A 15737-nucleotide genomic window follows, 5' to 3' on the forward strand; every position below is an offset into this window, starting at 1 on the left:
GCACCCAACAACAGCAGAATGCTCATTTTTCTCAGGAACACATGAAACCTTCTCCAAAATAGACCACATACTAGGCCATAAGACATACTTAAATAAATACAAAAGAATCAAAATAATCTCATGCATTTTATCAGATCATAGCATGATGAAACTAGGAATCAATGGTAAAAGAAGAAATGACAGAAATTACACAAACACATAGAGATTAAACAATGCACCCTTGAAAATCAGTAGGTCACAGAAGAAGTCAAGGAAGAAACTAAAATGTTCCTACAATTAAATGATCGTGGCTGTACAAAATGCCAGAACCTATGCACACAACGAAAACAATCCTAAGCAGGAAGTTCATAGCTGTGAATTAGGTTAGAAAAACAGAACAATCCCCAATAAACAACTTATTGAGGCACCTGAAGGTCCTAGAAAAACAAGAACAATCCAAATCCAAAACTGATAAAAGGAAGGAAATTATAAAGACCAGAGAGGAAACTGAGGAAATTAAGACTTAAAAAAAAATACAAATTATCAATGAATTGAAGAGTTGGCTCTTAAGAAGGACAAATGAAATAGACAAACCCTTAGCCAAACTTAAAAGAAGAGACCCATATCCATGCAATTAGAAATGAAAAAGGCAAAGCTACAACACATGCTGCTGAAATTCACAGGATTATAAGTAAGTATTTCTTTTTTTTTTTTTTTTTTGCTGCCGGGGATCCAACTTGGGACCTTGTGCTTGCAAGGCAAGCACCGGAACCACTGAGCTAAATCCCCAGCCCATAAGTAAGTATTTCTAAAACCCGTATGCCAAGAAATTGGAGAAATTAGAAGTGGATAGATTCCTAGACACATGTGAATTACTAAAACTGAACCAAGAAGATGCTAAAACCAGAAACAGTCCAATAATATGCAAGAAAATTGAGGCAGTAATAAAAAAAATCTACCAACTAAGAAAAGCTCAAGACCTAATGCATTCACCACTAGATTTCACAAAAACTTCAAGGAAGAACTAATACCAATACCCCTCAAAGTCTTCCATGAAAGTGAAAGGGAAGGGACACTGCCAAACTCATTCTTAGAAGTTAGCGTTATCCTCATAACAAAACCAGACAAGGGACTAACAACAGCAACAATGAAATAAAACTACAAACCAATCTCCTTAATGAACATAGACACAAAAATCCTCAATAAGATACTGGCAAACAGAATACAAGAAGTCATTCAAAAGATCACATATCATGATCAAGTCAGTTTCATCCCTGAGATGCAAGGTTGTCTCAGCAATGAATATAATACACCACATAAACAAAAGTAGGACAAAAATCACACGATCATTTCAATAGATGCAGAAGAAAAAGCCTTTGATAAAATTATAAAATCCAATAGCTATTAATGATAAAAATCTTGACAAACATTGGTACATAAGGAACTTACCAGGCCGGGCATTTAGCTCAGTGGTTCTGATGCCTGCCTCGCAAGTGCAAGGTCCTGAGTTCAATCCCTGGTACCAAAAAAAAAAGCGACACGGGCCGGGGATTTAGCTCAGTGGTTTTGCCACCTGCTGTGCAAGCGCAAGAACCTGAGTTCGATCCCCGGTACCAAAAAAAAAAAAAAAAAAAAAAAAAAAAGGGACAGTGAGAAGGGATTGAGAGGGAACTTACCTTAAAATGATAAATGCAAGTGATGACAAACCCACTGCCAATATTATACTGAATGAGAGGAAAATTGAAAGCTTTCTGCTAAAATCAGGAACAAGACAACAGTGTCTGCTTTCACCACTTCTGTTCAATTTAGTACTTGAACTGTTAGCTAGGGCAATTAGTCAAGAGAAGGAAATAAAAAGGATTCAAATGGGAAGAGAAAAAGTCAAAATATCCTTATTTGTAGGTATATGATCCTCCAAAAAACAAAATCCAAGCACTCCACTCTTAGGACTAATAAAAAAGTTCAGCAAAGTGGCAGGATCTGAAATAAACTCACAAAAATCAGTAGTGTTCCTATACACCAAGAATGAACCCACTGAGAAAGAAATGAGAAAAAACAATCCATTCACAATAGCTTCAAAAATTAAATACCTCAGAATTAACCTAACCAAGAAAGTGAAAGACCTGTATAACAAAAACTATATTGTTCTGAAAAGAGAGAGAGAGAGAGAGAGAGAGAGAGAGAGAGAGAGAGAGAGAGAGAGAGATTGAAGAAGATGTTAGAAAATGGAGCCAGGTGTGGTGGTGCACACCTGTAATCCCAACACTCAGGAGGCTGAGGCAGGAGGATCACCATGAGTTTGAGGCCAGCCTAAACTACATAGTGAGTTCAAGGCCAGGCTGATTACAGAGCAAGACCCTACCTTTAAAAAAAAAGAAGAAAAAATATAAAGAAAGAAAATGGTTCCTGGATATGAAGAACTAACATTGTCCAAATGGTCATATAACCCAAAATTATATATACATTTAATGCAGTTCCTACCAAAATACTATCAGCTTTTCCACAGAACTAGAAAAAGTAATTCCAAAATTTGTATGAAAACAGAAGAGACCCAGAATAACCACAGCAACTCTGGCAAACAAGAGTAAGGCAGGAGGCATTACAATCCCAGACTTTGAGTTATTCTACAAAGCCACAGCAGTAAAATCAGCATGGTACTGGCACAAAAACAGACATACTGACCAGTGGAATAGAATAGAGGATGTAGAAAAAAATCCCAAGCATCTTTGGCCAGCTGAATTTCTAAGGGGTCAATGGTATGTGTCAGAGAAAAGGTAACCTCTTTAACAAATGGTGCAAGGAAAACTGGTTATCCACGTGCACAAGAATGAATCTGGATCCCTATGTCTCATGCTGTACTAAAATCAAATCAAAATGGCCCAAAAGTCTATATATAAGAACAGAAACACTGAATCTACTGGAAGAAGAAACTGTTTCATAGAACTCTCAAAGTTATGGGCATAACAGGCAAAGACTCCCTGAACAGGACCCCAATTGCAAAGAAATAATACCAAGAATCAACAAATGGGATTATATAAAATTTTAAAACTTCTGCATGGCAAAAGAAACAACAGAATGAAGAGACAACCTACAGAATGGACAAGATTTTTAGCCAGCTACTCTTCAGACAGAGATTAATATCTAGAATAAAGAATTTAAAAAATAGACCGCCAAAAATCAAAGACTCAATCAAAATAAGAGCAATTGAAATGAATTGAAATGCCTTATTTCACAGAAGAAATGCCAATAAGTACCTGAAAAATGTTCCGCATTTTTATCCATTAGAGATGTGCATTTCAGAATAACTCTGAGATTTTATCTTACTCCAATAAGAATGACCATTATCAAGGGCTCAAAACCAACAAATGCTAATGAGGTTGAGGGTAGAAAGGAATGTTGTTACTGGGAATGTAAACTAGTACACCCACTTTGGAAATCAATATGGATATTCATAAAAAACCTAAAAGTAGAAATTCAATTCAGCCCACTATACCTCTCCTGGGTACCTTCCCAGAGAAGCTAAAATCATCCTACTGCAGTGATACATGCATACCCATGTTTATAGCAGCACAACTCACAAGAGCTAAATTATGGAAGTGGTCTATATGCCCATAAACTGATGGATGGATTAAAAAAAATGTGGTACATATACACAATCAAGCACTACTCAGCCATAAAGGGTAATTTTGAGTCATTCATAAAAAAATAGATGGATCTTGAGACCATATTGCTAAGTGAAATAAGTCATTCACAAAAGGTTAAATATCATACGATGTCTTCATCACTTTCTTCATCACTGGGACAAAAATACCTGACACCCACAACTTAAAGGAGGAGAGTTTTATTTGGGCTCAAGTTTCAGAAGTTTCAGTCCTTGCATTGTTGGCAGCATGGTGGAAAGGCCTGGGCAGAGGAAAGCTGCTCACATAATGGCAGAGAGAAAAGAGAGGAGCTGAGAAGGAAGATCCATTCTTCTAGCTCATGCCCCTAGTGACCTGCTTCCTCCAACCAGACCCTTCCTCCTCATAGCAAGTCAGCTATAACACTTCCATGGTCCAGTGCTCTTCCAAAGGCCCCATGTATGAGTGCATGAGGCTCTTGGGGAATATCCAGATATAAACCATAACATTCTGCCCCTGCTCCCTCAAAGAATCATGTGCATCTTTTTACACAAAATGCAGTTTGTCCATTTTTAAGAGTTGCCAAAGCCTTAACAGTTCTGAAAAGTCAAAGTACAAAGTCTCCTCTGAGACTCAAAGAAAACTTAGCTGTGAGCCCCTGTAAAATCAAAAAGAAAATGAAACACTTCCAACATACAATGGCACAGGGTAAATATTTCTTTCTTTCTTTTTTTTTTTTTTTTTTTTTGGCATTACTGGGGATTGAACTCAGGACCTTGCACTTTTGAGGCAAGTGCAGCACCACTGAGCTAAATCCCCACCCTGGGGGTAAATATTTCTGTTCTAGAGGGAGCAATAAGGGAACAGATAGAAATCAGACCAAAGCAAGACTGAAACCCAGCAGGGCAAACATTAAATCTTGTAGCTCCATGTCCAGCACACAGTGCAAGTTGTGGTAAGATATGAACTCCAAATGGCTTGAGCAGCCCTGCCTCTGTGGCACTGCCTGGCACAGCCCTCACAGCCTCTCTCCGGCAGGCTCCACTCACTTCCTGAAGGCTTTGTCAGCAGATATTTCATGTTCCTAGCTTCTCAGATTTCCTGGGGATACCACTGCACTTTTGGCTTCACCCTCACAGCTTCATACATTGGCATCTCAGAGGCACAATACCTGGCCTTGCAGGCCTTCTTCTGAAATCTGGGTGGAAGTCTTCCTCACCCCACAAGACTTGCATTCTGCATGCCTGAAAAACCAGCACCACAAGGGCTGGGGATGTAGCTCAGTGGCGCCATGCCTGCCTGGCAACTGTAAGGTCCTGAGTTCAATCTCCAGTACTGAAGAAAAAAATGAAAACAAAAGAAACTAGCACCACATGGTGTTACCAGTGTCTGCCACCAGGTTGAGCAGTAATCAAGCCCTCTTACGTCATGGCTGCAGAGGATTCTGAGTGCTTGGATGGCTAAACTCCAGGAAACTCTTTCCTAATTGACCTTGAATGAGCTGGGATCCCTGGGCTTTCTTCTCAAAGCAAAGTCTTTTATGTTTGCAAGGTGAAGCCAGCAAGGAATCTATCTTATGGTACTAATGCAAAGTACAGTAAAACCTTGGATTATGGTAACTTGTTCTGCAAGTCAAGCAAGTAATTTCTAATAAATTTTAACTTGGTAACTGAACAATATCTTACAATATGAGTGGTATGTGATGCTGAATAACACACTATCACTATGAGCCAATGGCTCTCTCTCTCTCTCCCTCCCTCTCTCTCTCTTTCCCTCCCTACCTGAATGCACATTGCAAGATTATGGGTGATCATCTCCCAACAGAAAGAAGTTAGGGAGGAGATCTTGTCTGCAGAGGAGGAGGAGGAAAAGGTGGAGGAGTCCATCACTTCAAATGAGATTAGGGAGACATGTAAAATGTGCAAAACAGTGCAAAATTTTGTAGAAAGCAACACGAATAAGGCTGTAGCAGTGTGAGTGATGAATTTGTTTAATGACAATGCAATGTCACATTTCTATGAAATCCTCAAAAGGAGGCAAAAGCAAATGTCACTGGATAGGTTCCTTGTTAAATTTGCATGAAAAGAAAAAGATTCCACTGAGCCAATAGATAGCAGTGATTCAGTTGATAATAGTGAAAGTCATTCTATACAATAACCCTCCTCTCTCTTGTCTCCCTCATACCAGCCAGAAAGGTTTCAAAAGTGCAGATTAATTTGTTTCTTTTCATTTCTATTTTCTATTTTATTTATTATATTCTATTATATTACAGCATTATAATCATTTTATATGATTATTTTTGGGTCGTGGAACAAATCATCTGTGTTTCTATTATTTCTTATGGGAAAATTCACTTTGATAAATAAGTACTTTGGATTACAAGCTTGTTTTCAGAATGAACTTTACTTGCAAACCATGGTTTTACTGTATTTGGTTTCTTTTTACTACTAATTTTTCAGCAACCAAGCTCTTGGCCAAGGCCCTTCCTTTCTGAGGAAACTAAAAAATGTTCCAATGGCCTTTTTTCCTTCCAATTTTTAGTATAAGTGTGGCCAAAAGAGCAAGCATATCCATGCTATAGCTTCAACACTGGGCAGCCTTGAAATTTCCTCTGCCAGATTAATTAGTCCACCACCTTTAATCTCAGTTTCTCACAAATTTTCAGGATATGAGCAAAATACAGACAACTTTTCTGCAAAAAGCATAACATACATGGGCTACTTCCAAATGCCAATGGAATCTCTGTTCCCATGTGAAATCTCCTGAGGCTAGTCTACCTTTTTGTCAGCATTTTTGTCTTTTGATCTCTGACAAGAATCTCCCATCAAGTTTGGCTTACAGCCAAACCTTTCCAAACAACTCCTCCTTTGAGCCAGTTCCAAAGATTCCTGAACCATATAGTCAGATAGTACCATAGTGACAATTTCACTTTTGTGGTACCAAAATCTGCCTTATTCAGTTTTCATGTCTCTGGGACAAAATATCTGACACCTACAGCTGGAAGGAGAAGAGGTTTACTTTGGCTTGCATTTCAGATGTTTCCATGGTCAGCAGCATGGTGGAAGGGCCTGGGCAGAGGAAAGTTGCTCCTGCATGTCAGGACATCAACAAAGAATGGAGTATCCAGGAATGGAGAGTGACCATTCCAGGCAATGCCCTTAGTGATTTGTCTCTTCTGACCAGATCCTATCTCCTAACAGCAGTTCAGCTATAGCACTCCCATGGTCCTATGAGCACTTGAGGATCCTGGGGGACATCAAGATATAAACTATAGCATGTGGTAACTCTAATATGAGAGACCCAAAATGTTAAAAATATAAAAAGCAAAATAAAGACAGGTATGTTAAGAAACAGGGCAGGAGGGTAAGGAAGAGTGAAAAATCATCAAAATGTGAGATATATAGATGATATAGATATAGATATAGATCTCAAACCCCTAAGCTGGTTGTAATCACTGTGCATTACAATACTAATAATAATTTTAAAATTTTAAAAAAAGAAGTGAAGAAAGCCAAGTGAAGCCTGGTGCCTCATGCCTGTAATCCCAGCAGTCGGGGAGGCTGAGATGGGAAGATTGCAGGTTGGACCCCAGCCTGGGCAACATGGTGAGACCAGGTCTCACAAGAAAATTTTTAAATGGAAACGTAGTTCAGTTTCAAGTTCTTGGATTCAATCTTCAGTACTGAAAAGAAAAAAGGTTAGAAATCCATATAGCTAAATAGGAAGGCACAAGTTAGCGTTTCTTGCATGTTTTTACAGTAAATTAGGAGTTTTAGTCTCCTATTATTTATTAGATTTGCAACATAGTGTTTTGTTTAAACTGTATTTATATTACATGGGTCCTAAAATAATTTTAGGATCAAGTAATAGGAGTAGAAAGGTGAAAATATATAAATATTAAGCTCTTTTTATGTGAGAAGGATGAAACAATATTGTTAATATGATACATGAATTTCTTGTTGTAACCAGAAGAGACCCAGACGAGCAAAAGCTTCCTGGGCAATGAGAGCAAACCAGAAGGCAGCATGATCCTGGGCTTCACATTATATAGCAAAGCTACCATCATAAAAACAGCAATGATATTGGCACAAAAACAAGCATGTCGAAAATGGAACAGAGTAAAGGATGTGGAAACCACCCTAGGCACACTCAACTATCTGATCTTTTTTTTTTTTGGTACTGGGGATCGAACTTGGGAAAGGGGCCAAATATATATGTTGGAGGAAAGATAGCCTCTTTAACAAAAAGTACCAGAAAAACTGGCTATCCATATGTAGAAGACTGAATATAGATCCTTATCTCTCACCATGTATTAAATAAAATTTTAAATTTAAAGAGACCAAAGATCTAAATGTTAACACAGAAACAATCTGCGGATGGAATCTCAGTATTGTTTTGACTTGCATTTCTCTAATGGTCAAAGATGCTGAACAGTTTTTCAGGTACTTATTGGCCATTTGTACTTCTTTTGACAAGTGTCTGTTCAATTGCCCACTTTTTGTTGAGTTTTTTATTTTGCAGGGTTTGATATTTTTAGTTCTTTACATATTCTAGATATTAGTCTTTTGTCTGAGGAATAGCTGGCAAAATTGTTTTCCCATTCTGTAGGTTGCCTTTTCTCTCTGTTCATTCTTTCTTTTGTTGTGCAGAAGCTTTGATTTTTTTTTATTATTGGTATTATCAACAAAGTATTGGTATTATTTCTTGTGCAATTTGATTCTGTTCAGAAAGACTTTACCTATGCCTATATCTTTTTTTCTATTAAGTTTATTGGTACATTTTAAGCATACAATGCAGTTACATTCATCATTAGCATCTTGTACCTTTACATGATGCATCTTGGTTCTTATTTTTCCCCATTCCCCTGCCCTCCCTTCACCCCCTCCACCCTTCCCTATTTAGAAAGACTTTGTTTCCATTTTTTTCCTTTTCTCATATTTTTCTTTTCCCTTCTTTCCTTTCCCCTACCCCTCCCACTTCCCCTACTCTTGTAGATGTTTTCTTCCTGTTTCACAATATCAATTACACATTTTGATCCTTATTTACACTTTTAGTTTTTCCATACCAGAGGAACTATTTGGTGTTTACACATGTGTGTCCTATTTATTTCACTTAAGAGTTTGGCCTCAATGTGCATCCACTTAGCTATAAATGTCTCTAGTTTCTTGTTCTTACCTATGCCTATATCTTCAAGAGTTTCACCTACTTTATCTTCAACAGATTCAGTGTTTCTGTTTTTCTATATAAATCTTTGATCTGTTTTGATTTTATTTTACTACTGGGAGAGCAATATGGATCTAAATTTATTCTCCTGCCTGTGGATAACTAATTTTTCCAGCAGCATTTGTGAAAGAGGTAATCTTTTCTCCAGCATATGTTTTTGGCCTCTTTGTCAAAAATCATGTGGCTAAAGGTAGCATTGTTTCTGCATTCTCAATTCTATTCCACTGGGCAACATGTGTTTTTCTGTACCAGTGCCACATTTTTCTTACTCTAGCTTTGTAGTATAACTTGCAGCTTTGTAGTATTACTTGAAGTCTGTAATGCCTGCTGCTTTGCTCTTTTTGCTCACAATTTCTTTAGCTCTTCTGGTTCCATATAAGTTTTAGGATTGTTTTTTCTAGGTGTGTGAAGAATTCTGTTGGTATTTTGATTAATATTGCATTGAATCTATATATCACTTTTTAGAATATGGCCATTTTGACAATATCGGCTGTGTGAATGAATATCCAGGAACAGCATATTTTTTTCCATTTGCTAATGTCTTCTTCAACCTCTTTGTTCAGAGTACTATAGCTTTCATTACAAAGGTGTTATGTTTCCTTGGTTAGGTTAATTCCTAGTTATTTCATTTTTTTAAACTACCATTGAGGCAGGAAAGCAGGGCGTGGCTACAACTGGCTAGGAAGGTAGGCATGACGTGTTGATTGCAAAATCCTAGGACATTTGTGCAGAACGGTTCCCAAAACCCTGCACATGGACTTCTCACAAGCACCCCAGCAGGTTTTCGATAGATGACCTGGATGTCAGGCCAGTATAAGAAATATAAAAGTGGGACACTTGCCATTAAGCACTTGTTATCGTATTTCTTCATGATAGCCCTCCCTACACTAGAGGGTGTATTTTTTTCCTACTTTTACTTGCCCCAAACTCCTTCTGCAGAGCCTCTTGCCCCCTCCACCTTTAATATATGTGAAAGCTTGCCACCATTTACACTTATTTTGACCAATTCTTTGGGACAAAAAGAACCTGAAAACCACCTCTAAAAGGAGTTTCTTGCCGCTAAAACCTGGTAATGCTATGAATGGAACTGTTTTCCTGATTTCTGTCTTGGTGTTTTGGTGTACAGAAATGATACTGATTTTTGTGTGTCTATTTTGTGTCCTGCCACTTTGTTGAATTTGCTTATTAGTTCTAAGAGTCTTATGGTGGAATTTTGTGGGTCTTCTAGGTAAAGGATCACGTCATTGACAAGTAAGGATATTTTGGCATTTTCCTTTCCTTTTGAATCGCTTTTAGTGTAGCCAATTACAATTTCACATTAAATCTAAGTGCTATTTGACTTTGAAGGCACCATTTGGTACTGAAATATCATTGCTGTAGTATGACTATTCCTGCATGTTTCCATCTATTGATGAGCATCTTTTTTTCTCAGTATCAATAGGTACAACTGACTTTCAATTAAATAGTTTCAGTGAAATCTAAAAGAGCACCATAAACTAATACTAATCTTAGTTACTATATAATTACTATACTACATAGCTAATTCTACTTTTAACTAAGGAATTCTGAATAGCCTAACTGAACACTTATACAGAACACATGAAGTTTATTCAACTGCAGCTTTGATGCCATAGATCAGCCCATGGACCATTTCCTATAAAATTTTCTCTAGTAACCATCATTGTCCTACTGTTTGATTGAGAAATTGCCCTTCTTTTTCCCCTCCCATGACCATCCCCAAATAAAAAATCTTAAACTACAATACTCACTACAGCACTCTTCTTAATCTATATTTTCTTTTCAGCCTATGGATGAATTAAAAACAGGATTGGAACAGATTGAATATGGTAATTTGTTTAAACTAAAACAAATGATTTAGACTCACTCAATTATATCTCAAAAGTGCTAACATACTTTCAGTCTACTGTCATAATATTATAGCCTACATTACATCTTTTTAAGGCATATTACTATATCAATTTCACTTAATATCTGCATTGTTATGTTTAGGTGCATAATCTTAACAATATTCTAGGGACCCTGACAATTCTACCTCTTACCCTATTCATAACAGCAACTGTTTTACTAGTGTTTGCAGCTTGCAAAACTGCTGTGGGTTGTGCCTCTAATACTAAAAATGCTAGAGGTGATGTTTTTGATAAACAGATGAGAGTTTTGTTTGCTAGGTTCCTTATATTTGTTTTAATCTTTCCTTGGGTGCATTCTTGTGTTAGGTCAACAAAAATTTCAAAACAAATTAGTCAAACAAATTGTTTTATTTGTTAACTCTCAGTGGACATCCAATTTGATATAAACCGATACAGTATAAACTATTTCTTGTTATTTACATTAACAGTATCACGTCTTTCATAAATAGGCAAATCTCCAGTGGTTCCGCCGCCTGCCTTGCAAGTGCAAGGATCTGAGCTCAATCCCTGGTACCCTCTCCCCCCCAAAAATAGGCAAATCCAGTCAAATAGTAAGAGGTTACATAAATTGTTGGAATCGTTATTGAAATTATTGAGCTTAATTGATGATTGATTTTAAGCCAACTGTGGACATTTACTAACTTGTTTTTTGTACCTAAGGTTGCTGCCTGTCCCTCTTTACATAACAATTACATATACATTAGGGTTATGATATCTGTAGGTAAAGTGAAACTTAAACAAGGGTTCTCAGTTGGATAACCAATTATCACCAGGCACAGTTGGCGTACTTCACTTCTACTCTAAAATCCTCCCACTATTTTGCTCGTTCTAACTGTTCATGAGTAGCTCATCTGGCTTTAGGATATTTTCTTAAAGACAGGGTCTTGCTATCTAGTTCAGGCTGGCCTTGAACTCATTATGTAGCCCATGCTGGCCTCGAACTTGCAATGATCCTCTTGCCTCAGACTCCTGAGTGACGGAATTACAGCCATGTGCCACCAGGCATCATTGGTTTCAGAATTTTTAACTAAAGTTCTCTTTGTAAAATCTATTCTGGTCAACTCATTATGCAAAAGGTAGAATAATTTATCTTTGCTTTCTTTCCTTTATGGTACTACCTTGAGAAATTTCTACCTCCTATACTTTTACTCAGAAATAAATGTTTTTATAAATGAAAATGTATTTGTTAATTAAATTTGTTAATTGGAACTAGTTTTAGTTCAAAATGGTGAGATTATATCAACTCTTCCAGGTATAAGCCAAATATTTTAGTTAAACTATACTCCAAGAATGTGTTCCAAAACATTTACCTTGTTATGACTTATCTCACATATACTGGTTAAATAAATTATAATTTTTAGTTTGAAAATACTTGAGGAGGGTAATGTGTGGTGTGTATATGCTTCATAGCCCTAGTTGATTTAACTCTTTAGTCTTAATTTACTACTAAATCCTCTTACTAAATCCTAAATGACTCTTAGAATTTCATAAAAGCTACTACTATAAGAAATATTCTTGATTTAGAAAGTGTAGCCCATTTCAAGCTATTACTTATGCATTAAGACTTTCTTTGGGTTTGCTAAACATGGTGGTATTTTGGCTAAATTGGTAAGCGATGGAAAAAGTTCCTAAGGTTTAATGATCTAAAACAGGTTTCTCTAAAGGGTCATAGAGCACTGCCAGGTCCTTTGAGTTTTCGGATGCTTCTGGTAGTATTTTAGCCAATAATTTTGTTACAAAATTATTTATGTCTAGGGTTAAGTATGGTGGGCTGACTAACTCCAATTTGGGCCTTAGCTCTCAGGTATTCGTATATGCTAAGGTCACTTTCAGAGTTTATGTTTACTCTGCAAAACAAGGATGCTTTGTGGTAGCTGAAATATTTGCAAGGTCCCCACTAACTTCAAGAGTTAATAGAGTGGGGAAAGAATCTGCAGAGACAGGAAGTCCTGCAAGAGAGCAAGGAAACACACTGACACCTACACACATTCTCTCTCTCCAAACCCAAAGGTTCTTTTATTGGGTTTTTTGGGGTGTTTTTTTTTTACATTTTCTTTAAAATCTAAATTTTAAAGTCTTTAAAATCTTAATGTGAAATCTTTACATTTTCCTTAGAGGCAAGGGGCCAACTAACTCCTGACAGACCCAGAGGGAGTCTGGAACACATGGCAGCAAGAAATGAGGCAGGAGAGTGCAGAGCCTTGTGGGGTACACACGAAGAGTAAGTGAGCTCAAGTGGATGGGTCTTATCCAAAAGAAGGCATCTGATACATATTTAATTGTGTCCTCTATTACCCCATTTTATAGGCCACACACTCCAAAACAGTTTGAACAATTTAACCAAAGTCACAAAGCTCAGTGGAATTAGTCCGCAGGTCCAGCAAGCTCCACGTTTTACACCTCTCCATCACTCTGTTCTGCCTGAGGAGGGCTGGAAGGGAATTGATGGGGCTTGAGGTGTCACAGGCGAGGATCATTTTGCAAGTATTTGGGCAAGGTATTTTTAACATGTGCTTTAGGAAACTTTCTGTCCTTATGTAAAAAAAAGTGCACCAGGTTGGATAGTGCCTCCCTCAAATTCAGCCTTCTTGTAATCTCAAAGTGTGGCCTTATTTTAAAATAGAGCCATTGTGGATGTGATTGGTTAAGATGAGGTCATAGCGGAGTAGGGTGGCCCTCCATCCAACGTGACTGATGTCTTTCAAAAAGAGACTCAGAGACGCACACACTCGAGGAGATTTGTAAGCCATGGGACGCCAAGGATTGAAAGCAACGCCAGCAGGTGAGAGAGGGACCAGGGACAAACTGCCCCCTAGAACTTTCAGATTATTGACTTGATTGTGGACTTTTGGCCTCCAGAATTGTGAACGCTTCATCCAAATATCAGCTGATGTCTCACTATTCTGCGCACACAGACTCTCTATCACAGGTGTGTGGCTGTGTCTTGTGAAAGAATTTGCACACGCACCTTTCCCACCTTTCTCCGCCTGACAGTTCAGAGCAGGCACAATCCAGTCAGTGGGGCCCGTTCTACCCTCTGCAGTACTACAAAGGAATCTGCGGCTGGATGGTGATTAGTGTGGAAAGCGCTTTTATCAGCAAGCATCTTACACTCTGGCGTGAGAGACAGTGCAGACGTGCAGATGGGAGTGGTGCTGAGCCCTGAGCTTTTCAGTGCCTGTGTAAAGAAGCAGATTGCTTTGTGCAAGTAGGTATTAACACCTCAACCACATTTGTTTTCCATAAGTAAATCAACAATCATGATTCTTACATATTCTAACTCAGTGCTTCACAATCTTAACAGTTTAGAGAATCGGAGAAGTTTTTAAAAATCCCCATTAGATCCTCCTCCTTCCAGATCAATGAAATCTGAATATCTGAGTGTTTTGCAATATGTCCTAATAGTTCTAATGTGCAGGTAGAACTGAGACCTATGGTTCTGTTCAGAGTCTTTGCTACTGTGAATCCAGCCTGTGGACCAAAGAATTATACCATCTAGGACCATGTTAGGCATGCCAATCCTGGCCCCAGACCTGGGGAACCAGACTCTGTATTTTTAAAAAGTACCAGGTTGGGGTCAGGAATTTAGCTCAGTGGTTCCGCTGCCTGCCCTCCAAGCACAAGGACCCAAGTTCAATCTCCGGTAACAAAAAAAAAGCACCAGGTAGCCTGTGGTGCATAAGACTTTTGCAGCCCTGGGCTACTGCCTTGGGTTAAAAGAAGAATCTTGCCTCCTCTCATCAACTGTCAACAGCTTATGGAGTCAATTTTTTCTTCAGAGATAGCTGGTCATAGCTGGGATAGCAGCACCAGTGTGCCCTGGGCAACGTCAATTCCAACCTCACTGTTAAAGATCTTGGGTCTCCAGCTTCCTGCCTGGCTACCCTGCTTGTATCTTAGCCCTGGAGCCTTCTGAATGGGTTGTGCTGCTGCAGGCACTTGGGATGGCTGCTCGGCTCACTGCAATCCCTTTGCTTCGGAAATAGCAGCAGCACACAGGGGATTTGAGGTGCCCATGAATCACATTCCTCCCCCTTATAGGTTCTGGTTAAATTTTAAATATACATATAGAATTTTAAAACAGTGTCATGTGGGGGACCTTCAAAGTAGAATGGAGACCATAGGGTTACTGACTGAAGCCAGCAGAGCTCTGGCAGAAAATAACTCTTCTTGCCATTGCCCCTTTGGATCTGCACTGTGGACTATCCGCCTGCTCTCCCCACACTGTAACCTCGGCAGACCCCACACCTCTTTGGGTCACATTTAGGTGTTAATAGTCTTTTATTTATAGCCTTTTTTTTTGGTACTGGGGATCTATAGTCTTTTTTTTTCTAAGCATTTTAAAAGTTCAGTCTTAGATAATATCAAAATTTTGATCTCTTAATCACTTGAGCACCACCCCACTTCCAACTTAGGCCTTTCTTAGGCTGGAAAACTGCTCTGGAAACAGGGGAGGCGTGGGTTTCTTCCTTGTCTCTGCTGCCCTTTCCTCTTCCAGGCTTGGGGCAGAAGCGGGAGGGAGGGAGCTGAGAGGGCCGAGGGGCTGCTCTTGTAATGATGGAGCATCAGCGTGCCCAGGGCTGATATCCCATGGGTGCCTCCCAGTCCATCACTGGCTGGCACTGCCCTCTCAGCCTTGCTGCTTATGATGCCCCCAGTCCCTGGCTTCCCCACTCATGGCAGGCTCTCTGTCCTTTTGGAAACATGTTCCTTGCAGCAGAAGACAGTGGAAAGGGCAGCTCAGGATGTGTTCACTTCTCACAGTGGGCCTGACATGGAACACACCTGTGGTTGGGCAGCCTTGGTGCTGAACAGACCTTTGACTTTAATGAGCCTGCATTCTAAGACAATCAGCTCGGGCGGAGGCATGCAATAAGAATTAGTGTCAAACAGAGAGAGCTGCTGTGACTGCTTTTGAAGTGCTGGTTTGTTTTTTCTGGCTGAGCTATCTTGTGGGAAGGATGAGAAACTGAAAGAAGAGGAGGCA

This window comes from Heterocephalus glaber, unplaced genomic scaffold, assembly GCF_053883595.1.
Source record: "Heterocephalus glaber isolate CG9 unplaced genomic scaffold, H.glaber_assembly_v1.0 deba00000122, whole genome shotgun sequence".
NCBI lineage: Eukaryota > Metazoa > Chordata > Mammalia > Rodentia > Bathyergidae > Heterocephalus > Heterocephalus glaber.